Source organism: Microcebus murinus, chromosome 9, assembly GCF_040939455.1.
Source record: "Microcebus murinus isolate Inina chromosome 9, M.murinus_Inina_mat1.0, whole genome shotgun sequence".
NCBI classification, from domain to species: Eukaryota; Metazoa; Chordata; class Mammalia; order Primates; family Cheirogaleidae; genus Microcebus; species Microcebus murinus.
In genome coordinates this window covers 15,570,743-15,580,806 of record NC_134112.1, presented here as the reverse complement: position 1 = coordinate 15,580,806, position 10,064 = coordinate 15,570,743, and the positions used below count along the sequence as shown (strand labels likewise).

At 39.0% G+C, this 10,064-nt stretch overlaps 1 long non-coding RNA gene across 2 annotated transcripts; it reads left to right on the top strand.

The window, feature by feature from the left end:
* Positions 1-823: 823 nt before the first annotated feature.
* LOC142872857 (uncharacterized) lies at positions 824-9,044 on the top strand. Of its 2 annotated transcripts, none has more exons than XR_012920947.1 (3): positions 824-909; positions 993-1,054; positions 8,973-9,044. It is a non-coding gene; the product is annotated as an uncharacterized LOC142872857 (long non-coding RNA). The 2 variants fall into 2 exon arrangements; XR_012920946.1 differs by lacking the exon at positions 8,973-9,044 and adding an exon at positions 1,193-1,329.
* The last annotated feature ends 1,020 nt before the right edge of the window (positions 9,045-10,064 follow it).

The window sequence follows — 10,064 nt, the reverse complement described above, 5'->3', positions numbered from 1 at the left end:
TCTCTCCCTGTCTCTCCCCTGACTCCAGTTCTCCCTTCCTGGACTGTTCCTTGTTTTTCTATGTGTCTACCTTCCCCTCCCTCTCCTTCTCTATCAGGATTCCATCTTCCCTCCCTCCCTGCCATGGCCATTCCTCTCTTGTTCTGTTCTATATTTTTGTCTTTTTCTTCTCTCTGTCTCTCCCCACTTCATTCTAGAGACCTGAACCTCTTTCTGAATGTCTCTGTCCCTCACAAACTCTAGTTATCTCTGTATGCTGCTGTCTCATTCACCCTCTATTTTCCTGTCGCCCCCACCCTGCTCTCTGTCCTTCTTTCTCCCACTAGTTTCTGTTGCTGTCACCGTCTCTGTAGCACCCTCCGCCTCCCTGTTCACACTCACCTCTCTGTCCTGTCTCCTCTGTGTCTTCCCTTCCTCCTACCTGGCCCTCCCCTCCAGCCTTGCTGGGGGCCTGTGGGTGTCTGTTCAGCTGCCTGTGATGGGACAGTAGAGCAAACTCACAATTGTAAATGTCCTTCTGCTTCTCCTGATAGTTGTCCCTGTCACATATAAAGAGATCAGAATTATTGTGATGGTGATAGAAAAATTGTAAAAAAAAATATAAAAACAAAAAGAACACAGCACTGGCTTGGGGAGGAGAGGGTTACAGCACACAGATGATTGCTTATATCTCCAGCTTGCTGTGAGATGCTGCCTAGCAACAATATGGTAAATAGTCTACTTGCCATGAGTTATTATTATCTCTTATGATGTCATGAATGGGGGTCTGTCTTCTCTATGTCACTTTGTGAGCACACTGAGGCAGGTCAATAGTGTTTGTGACGAGCTTCACAGGGGCAGACCCCTCAGTGCCAGGAGCACTCAGCGCAAGGCCTGGAGCACAGTGGGCGTTTCCTGCACAGTCATGGGGTAAATCATCATGTGTGGGGTTGGGGAGAATCTCATGAGGGTGTCAGTAAGGCTGAATTATATAATGTGTGTTCTTTCCCTAGAAGATTACAAGGAGCTGCTGATGAACTGAATTCTCATAGGGCCAGTCTGGGCTGGGGAATGGGTAAGAATGAGTGACTCTTGTGCAAATTATCACTGATGGTTGTGGACTAGCATGGGAGTGGACATCAGAAGAGAGAGGAAGCCGGAGGGGGTGGATGAGGGCCCCGGTTCATGCTCCTGTGCCCTGTGCTGCTCACAGGGCCCTGCAGGTTCCCAGAAAGCAGCAGCGTCTCCTGCCAGTGCTGTGGCCAGGCTGGGCCAGGCACAGTTTCCAGGGAAGTCGAGTGTGTCCCAGAAACCTCAGCCAAAGCCCCATGTCCTGCCTGCTCCTCCCACCGGCCCTGTGGCTGCCTGGTGCACGAGCACTTCAGGAACCTGCCAGGTCTGGCCGACCTCTGCCCGCTCCACGTGCCCGCCCTGCCCCACACTTCCCTTCTCTGGGAAGGGTCGTCATGGGGCTCCGCCTGGCCTGAGCAGACGGCGACGTCATACTACAGGCCACTTCTCGGTCGGGATGGAGCTGCCAAACAGGGACACTTTCGAGAGTTTGATTTGAGAACTTGTAATTCCTTGAAAATGCATTGCTTTGGAAAAGACCGAATAAAAGCTTGAGCACAAGCACTGCCACCTAGAGGTGGTAGTTCCTGGGGAAAGCCGTTGTAAGTGGGACAATAACACCCCTATGAGCCATCTCCCAGGTGCCAGGGATTGTGCCAACTTGTTTGTTGTTAAAATAAATGTTAAGTTCATCTTTAGTACAATTTAATTCTTATAACAATGCAATCTTTATAATACTTGGAAGGAGATATAATCAACCACATTTGACAGATCAGAGAATTGGAATCTTAAAAATGCCCACAGCTAATGGTGACGGCACACTGTATGGGGAAAAACACACTTGTAGCCCTGGCTTGGGCGAGGCAAACGCATTTCATGTAACCAAAATTTTTGTACCCCCATAATATCCAGAATTAAAAAAAAAATATTAAACTGCTCAAGGTCACTTAAGAAGTAGGTCATAGAAAGTGAGTTTAAACTCAACTCTAACAAATTCCAAAACCCATGCTACCGTCCATTTAATAAATATAGAATTCAATATAGAGAGATTTGTTTTTAAACTGTAAAGTATAAGAGACCATGAAAAAACTTCAGAAAGATTGCAAAACTCAAGAGTAACTCTAAGATGCTGATAAGCAAAGAACTCATGATATGTTTGAAAAATATTCATTTGATAATTGCTGTGGACCTCAAAAAGTAGTAGAAATTTCTTCTAGCACTTTTAAGTTAATAGTTGATGGTCTTATGTAAAAAGATTTACTTTTAAAGGTCATAACAGAGATTCTTGATCCATTAAAGGACAGCAAATACACTTTATTCAATGTTAAACATTGTTCATATCTATTACTTCCTTTTAAGGACGAAGTATATGTTACATGTTTGTATTTTGCACATGAAATTGAGGCTTACAAAGGTTAAATAACTTACTGAGGTCATCTAGCTAATAAAGAGCATATCAAGAATTTGAAAAAAACCTGGCCAGTTTCCAGAGCCTGTGCCCTAAGTAAACTGCTTGGCTGTTTATGACTGTTATGATTATTTCTATCTTCATTGATTTATTGTATTTTAATACTAAATAGGATGTTGTTTTACTTCGTATTTGTTTTCAATTCTCTTAAAAAGTACAGTTCATTGCATTGAGTTACTTGCACTAGCTTCTAGCACCCCCTCCTGGCCATTGGAGGTATATCATACATGTTATATTTCCCTGTATTGGAGCCCCAGTAAGTGGAGTTTATTAAGAGCAAAGATTTAGCATAATGAATGGAAAAGTCCCTGAAATGCAAGGGAGATTCCAAATACATGTATAATGGGCTAATTTTAGGCAAGAGACTCCTCCTTGCAGTGCCTCATTTCCCCAGCCTCAATATGAGAGGAGTGGGTGATGTTTCGAGTCCGTTCCAGTTCTAATTTATGTTTCTGAATTGAACTGATAATCCAGATACTGAAATAACAGTTGCAGTGACATTAAAGATGGGTGCTTATCATTTTTATTTTGCCCCAAAATAATGCATGTTGCTTGCTTTCTCTTGACACTGTTCTAGGAAAATTCTATTCACAGTATAACAAATTCCTTAATATTTAATATAGAATATTTACAAGAGTTGTCTGGAAAGTATCCAGCCATGTAGTCATTCTTGTCATATTATCAATGGCTGCATACACACATACATATGCACACAGACACATATTTTATTTTACTTGCCACTATACTAACGAGGGTGCAGTAGGTTCCTTAATAGAAACACATCAGTTCCTATAGGTCTCCTGGGTGTATGGGAAGCCAACGGGTTTGCAACCCAGCCTGGCCATTACATGAGACCCATGACTCCAGAAAACTTCCTGTAGGCCAACTAAAGGCAATGCTCAAAACTCCCATCTAAGAAGTATGGGAACTCTGAGACTTGAAGAGGTGAAGTGGATGCATGTACACACGTGAACACAACTGTGACCAATAGGAAAGGCTAAACTGTGCTGATTCTTACAAGTACTTGGTTCTGGGCCTGTCCAGAAACTAAAAGAGAAGACCCTTAGTGAACCAAAACATGCTCACACAGAAATCTCTTGGGGGATATTTATGACTTGATATTTGTCTGTACCGCCCTGCCAAGTTTCAACATTAATTATGCATAATTTTAAAATGTTTTAATGTTTTGTGGTCTTTAAACATCACAAGGATTATCAACAATGTACTCGATGTGCCTTGTCTCTGAGGACATGGTATTGCCTATAGTTTGGAAGATGTCTTGGCTAAAAGACAAGTTCTCCTCCCTCGTCTCATTGTCCCATCGCAGAGCTCCGCGGGGGCTTGGCTCAGTGCCTGACCTGAGTGTCTCAATGCAGTGGCACCTTTGTTCCGGGTTCACTTGGAACATCGTGGAGAAGAAGGCTGCCTTGAGGGTGAGGCAACCCCCACGACCAATGCCCAGTGGCCAAGGCCAGCTAGATGGCCCTGTGCTGGCAGCAAGTGCACACAGGTTTTCCTAGAAGGAAAACGTCACATTACCCACAGACCACTGAAGAAATGAACACATTCCCTTTGGGTTACCCTGATCTAGGTCTACTAGTTGAAACTACTCTTTGTAATTAACAGATTATGGATTGTCTAAAATTAAGTCTCAAAGCTTAGCTATGAGGTTTCCATGGGTTGTCTGTAATCAGTACCTGATTTATTTTTGGTTTTTACTTCTTTTTTTGAACCTTAATTCTCATATTTTTTTGTCATATTTCCCGTACTATCATCATTAATCTTTGCCAGGCATGTCGTACAGTTTTATATATTTATTTATTTTACTCTTTTCTCCCCTTCATTTCCTTTCCTGTTCCCCCACAGGTGCCCAATCTAGTATAGCTGATGTATGTCCTTAGAGGCTCTGTAGCTTTGAAAACTGTAGTCATGGACCTCATGACATTTTGATCAACGGCAGACCATATATACAGACCCATAACATTCTTATGGAGTTGAAAACTTCATATTGTCTATTGATGTTCTAGCTGTCGTAATGTCATATCACAATGCATTACTCACACACTTATGGCAATGTTGGTATAAACAAACCTATTGTGCTGCCAGTCATATAAAAGTCTAGTACATGCAATTATGCACGGTATGCAATATTTGATAATGATAATAATTAAAGGCTATGTTGATGGTCTATATATTTTCTGTACTATCTTTTTATCATTATTTTAGAGTATACTCCTTCTACTTATTAAAAAAATAATAAGTTAACCTTAAAATAGCCTCAGGCAGCCCTGCAGGAGCTATTCCAGAAGAAGCCACTGTAAGCAAAGGAGATGACAGCTCCATGCATGTTGTTGCCCCTGAAGACCTTCCAGTGGGATAAGATGTGGAAGGGGAAGACAATGATGTTGTTGATCCTGATGCTGTGTAGGTCTAGCCTAATATGTGCATTTCTGTCTTAGTTTTTAACAAAAAAAGTTAAAATGAAAAAAATAATTAAAACTCCTTAAAAATTAAAAAAACAGCTTACAGAATAATGATATAAAGAAAAAAGTATTTTTTGCCATTGTACAATGTGTTTGTGTTTTAAGCTACATGTTATCACAAAAGAGTCAAGAAGTTAAAAAAAATAAATATTTACAAAGTTAAAAAGTTACGGTAAGCTGAGGTTAATTTATTAATGAAAAAAGAAAAAAATTTTTTACAAATTTATTGAAGCCAATGTTTATAAAGTCTACAGCAGTGTACAGTAATGCCCCAGGCCTCCACATTCACTCACTGCTAACTCACACACTCACCCACAGCAACTTCCAGGCCTGCAAGCTCCATTCATGGTAAGTACACTACACAGGTGTACCATTTTTTATCTTTTGTTTTTTAATATCCCTTTTTTATTTTTATATTTCAAAATATTAAGGGGATGCAAATGTTTTTGTTACATGGATAGCTTTTATAATGCTTTAGTCAGAGCTATTAGAGTGCCCATTGCCTGAATAGTATACACTGTACCTGTTAGGTAGGTTTTTGCTCCTCCCCTCCTGCCTCCCACCCTTGACTTCCAATTACTTTTATTTCCCTCCCTGCACATGCGTGTCCATTGGTTAATTTCAAAATATTAGAGAGTACAAGTGGTGTTTGTCCACTCTTGAGATACTTTACCTAAGATAACTTGTCTCTAGTTCCATCCAAATGGCTGCAAAAGGCATTAACTCATTTCTTTTTATAGTTGAGTAGTACTCCATGATGTATGTGTGTGTTGTGTGTGTATCTCACATTTTGTTAATCCACTCGTGAATTGAAGGGCACTTGGCTTGATTCCATATCTTTGCAATTGTGAATTGTGCTGCAATAAACATTTGAGTGCAGGTATCCTTTTAATAAAATGACTTCTTTTCCTTTGGGTAGATACCCAGTTGTGGGATTACTGGATCAAACAGAAGGCTACTTTCAGTTCTTTGAAAAATCTCCATACTGTTTTTCATAAAGGTTATACTAATTTGTAGTCCGACCAACAGTGTATAAGCTTTCCTTTCTCTCTGCATTAGTGCCAGCATCTATTGTTTTTGGACTTTCTAATAAAAGCCATTCTAACAGGGCAAAGATGTATCTCACTGTGGCTTTAATTTATATTTCCCTGATGACTAATGACATTGAGCATTTCTTCATATATTTTTAGCCATTTTTCTATCTTCTTTTTTTTTTTTTTTTGGAGACAGAGTCTCGCTTGTTGACCAGGCTAGAGTGAGTGCCATGGCGTCAGCCTAGCTCACAGCAACCTCAAACTCCTGGGCTCAAGCAATCCTTCTGCCTCAGCCTCCCGAGTAGCTGGGACTACAGGCATGCGCCACCATGCCCGGCTAATTTTTTTTAATATATATATTAGTTGGCCAATTAATTTCTTTCTCTTTATAGTAGAGATGGGGTCTTGCTCAGGCTGGTTTCGAACTCCTGACCTCGAGCAATCCGCCTGCCTCAGCCTCCCAGAGTGCTAGGATTACAGGCGTGAGCCACCGCGCCCGGCTCTATCTTCTTTTGAAAAACCTCTGTTCATGTCTTTTGCCTACTTTTTAATGGGGATGTTTGGTTTCTTTCTTGTTTTTTTGTTTGAGTTCTTTATAGATTCTGAATATTTGCTCTTTATCAGATATATAGTTTGTGAAATTTTCTCCCATTCTTTGTCTATTTGCTCTGTTGATTATTTCCTTTGCTGTGCAGCATCATTTTAACTTAATAAAATCCCATTTATTTTTTTTCGCTGTTGCTATAATTGCCTTTAGGGTGTTAGTCATGAATTATTTGCATAGACCATTATACATAAGAGTTTTTCTTACATCTTCTTTTAGAATTTTTGTGGTTTCATAACTTACATTTAAGTCTTTTATCCATCATGTATTTATTTTTGTGAGTGGTGAGAGATAAGGGTCCTGTTTCATTATTCTGCTGTGGCTATCCAATTTTCCCAGCACCATTTATTGACTAGAACTTCTTTTCCCAAGTGTATGGTATGATCTACTTTGTCAAAATCAGTTGGTTGTAGGTAGATGGTTTTATTAATATAGCTGGGTTCTCTGTTCTGTTCCATTGGTCTATGTCTCTAGTTTGTACCAATACCATGCTGTTTTGCTTACTATAAGATGGCCTTACAGTATAGTTTGAAGTCTTGTGATGCCTACAGATTTCTTCTTTTTGCTTAAGATTGCTTTGGCTCTTCAGGCTCTTTTCTGCTTCCAAATGAACTATAGAATTATTTTTTCTAGATCTGCGAAATATGACATTGGTTTTTCATTGGGATTACATTGAATCTGTAAATCACTTTGGGCAGTATAGACATTTTAACAATGTTGATTCTACCTAAATGTGAGCATGATATGTTTTTTTATTTGTAGTGTCATCTGTGATTTCCTTCTTCAGTGTTTTGTTGTTCTCCTTGTAGACATCTTTCATCTCCTTGGTTAAGTATATTCTTAGGTATTTTTTTTTTTTTGTGGCTATTGTGAATGGTATTGAGTCTTTGATTTGACTCTGAGCTTGACTGTCATTAGAAATGCTACTGATTTGTATACATTGATTTTGTATCCTGAGACTTTGCTAAATTTATTCATCAATACCAGGAGTCTCTTGATGGAGTCTTTGGGGTTTTCTAGATGCAAGATCATATCATCAGTGAAAAGTAGGATGAGTTGGGGAGGATTCCCTCATTTGCAATGTTATAGAATAATTTCTGTAGTATGGGTACCAGTTCTTTTCTGGTAAAATTTGGCTGTGAATCCATTGGGTCTGAGGCTTTTTTTTTTAATTAGAATACTTTTGATTATTGTTTTAATGTTGCTGCTCACTATTGGTCTCTTTGGGAATTCTATTTTGTCCTGATTGAATCTTGATAGCTTGTTTCTCCTTTGTCCTTTAGTCCAAGAAATCTTGATTTCCATCTTAATTTCATTCTTGACCCAATAATTGTTCAGCAGCAGATTGTTTAATGTCTAAGAATTTGTGTAGAATTGACTATTTCTTTTGTGATTGATTTCTGATTTTATTCCATTTTGGTTTGAGAAGATACATGGTATGACTTTGAATTTTTTGAAATTTTTGAGAACCGTTTTGTGGCCTTATATATGATCAGTTTTGGAGAATTATCCATGTGTTGATGAGAAGAATGTATATTCAGTAGTTTGGGGGTAGAATGTTCTGTAAATGTCTGTTAGGTCCATTTGTTTTAGAGTCCATTTAAGTCCAGAGTTTATTTATTTATGTTCTACTTTGTTGATTGGTCTAGCTCTGACAGTGGGATGTTGAAGTCCCTGGCAGTTATGATGCTGAGATTTATTCCCTTGCATAGCTCTAGTAGAATTTGCTTTATGTATTTAGGAGATCTTTTGTTAGAGGCATATATATTTATGGTTGTTACGTCTTTCTGTTGAATCGCTCCCTTTTCCATTATATACTGACCACCTTTGTCTTTCTTTATCTTTATTGATTTAAAGTCAATTTTATCTATTATGAGAATGGCTACACCTGCTCTCTTTTTGTTTCCATTTGCATGGTATTTTTTCCCATCCTTCCACACTGAGTCTGTAAGTATTCTTGTAGTTTAGATATGTTTCCTAGAGATGACAGATAGTTGGGTTGTGTTTTTTCATCTATCCAGCCAACCTATGTCTTTTGAGTGGAGCATTCAAACCATTAACATTGAACAATTGAACTGATATGTGTTATGCTGATCTGTTCATCATGTTGGGTACTACATTATTGCTTTGTTTGCTTTCTTATGCTTTTGTTTATAAGAGTTGTGAACTTTTTGGGTGATTTTACACTGGTGGTTATCTATTGTGCTCATTTGTTTATAATATAGTTCTGAGTATTTCCTGCATAGCAGGTCTAGTCATGACAAATTCCCTTAGTGTTTGCTAGTTTGGAAAAGACTTAATATCTCCATCAATTGTGAAACTTATTTTTGCAGGATACAAAATTCTAGGCTGGAGGTTGTCCTGTTTAAGAAGATTAAAGATGGGACCCCAATCTCTTCTGGCTTGTAAGTAGTTATCCACTGAGAATTCTGCAGTTAGCCTCATGGCCTTTCCTTTTTAGGTTAGTTGTTGCTTCAATCTTGCTGCTTGCAGAATTTTCTCCTTCATTTTTACTTTGGCCAGGTTGATTACTATGTGTCTCAGAGATGTCTTATTTGGTATAAATCTTCCTGGTGTTCAATGACCATATTGCATCTGCATGTCTGAATCTGTGGCAATACCAGGGAAGTTTTCCTTAATATATCCCTCAAATAGATTCTCCATGCTTTTAGTTCTTCATTCTTCTTCCTTGGGGACACCTGCAATTTTTATGTTAGTTCACATCACATAGTTCCATATCATTCTCAGTGATTGCCCATTTTTATTCTCTTCTCTGACTCTTTGAATGACTTGGTTATCTTCAAAGCCTTGTCGTCAAGCTCTGAGATTCTTTCTTCTCCTTGGTTTTGTCTGTTGTTGAAGCTTTCTGCTGTGTTTTGAAATTCCCTAAATGACTTTTTCATTTCTTTAAGTTGAATTATATCCCTTCTTATTTAGTGACTTTTCATTGATTTCCTAAAATATTTTTTGACATCTTTTTGTTGGTTTTCAACTTTGTCTTCCATTCCATTCTTTGTACTTGCCATCCATATTTCAAATTCCATTTATGTCATTTCAGCAATTTCCTTATGATTGGAGTCCACTACTCTAGCACCATTGTGACTGCTTGGGGGTGTTGAACTGTTTTGTTTTTCTGTGTTGCCAGGGTTCTTTTGATGCTTTCTTCTGATTTGGCTCTGGGCTAATAGGTTTCCAGAGTACCTGTTCTCCTTTAGTAGGAACTCTCCTTTTTAGTTATGCAAATGGGAGGACCCTAGATGGAGCTTCTGTATCCTACTCTGGCATGTTGAACCATCAGATGAAGGGTGGGTGCACCAAGAGCATGTAGAACAGCTGTTCTATTTTGACCCATTGCCTGTGATTGCCTCAGTTTAAGCTGGTGCTGGTTGACCTCCATGCAGGGTGGAGGGTTGTTCCCCAGCTCA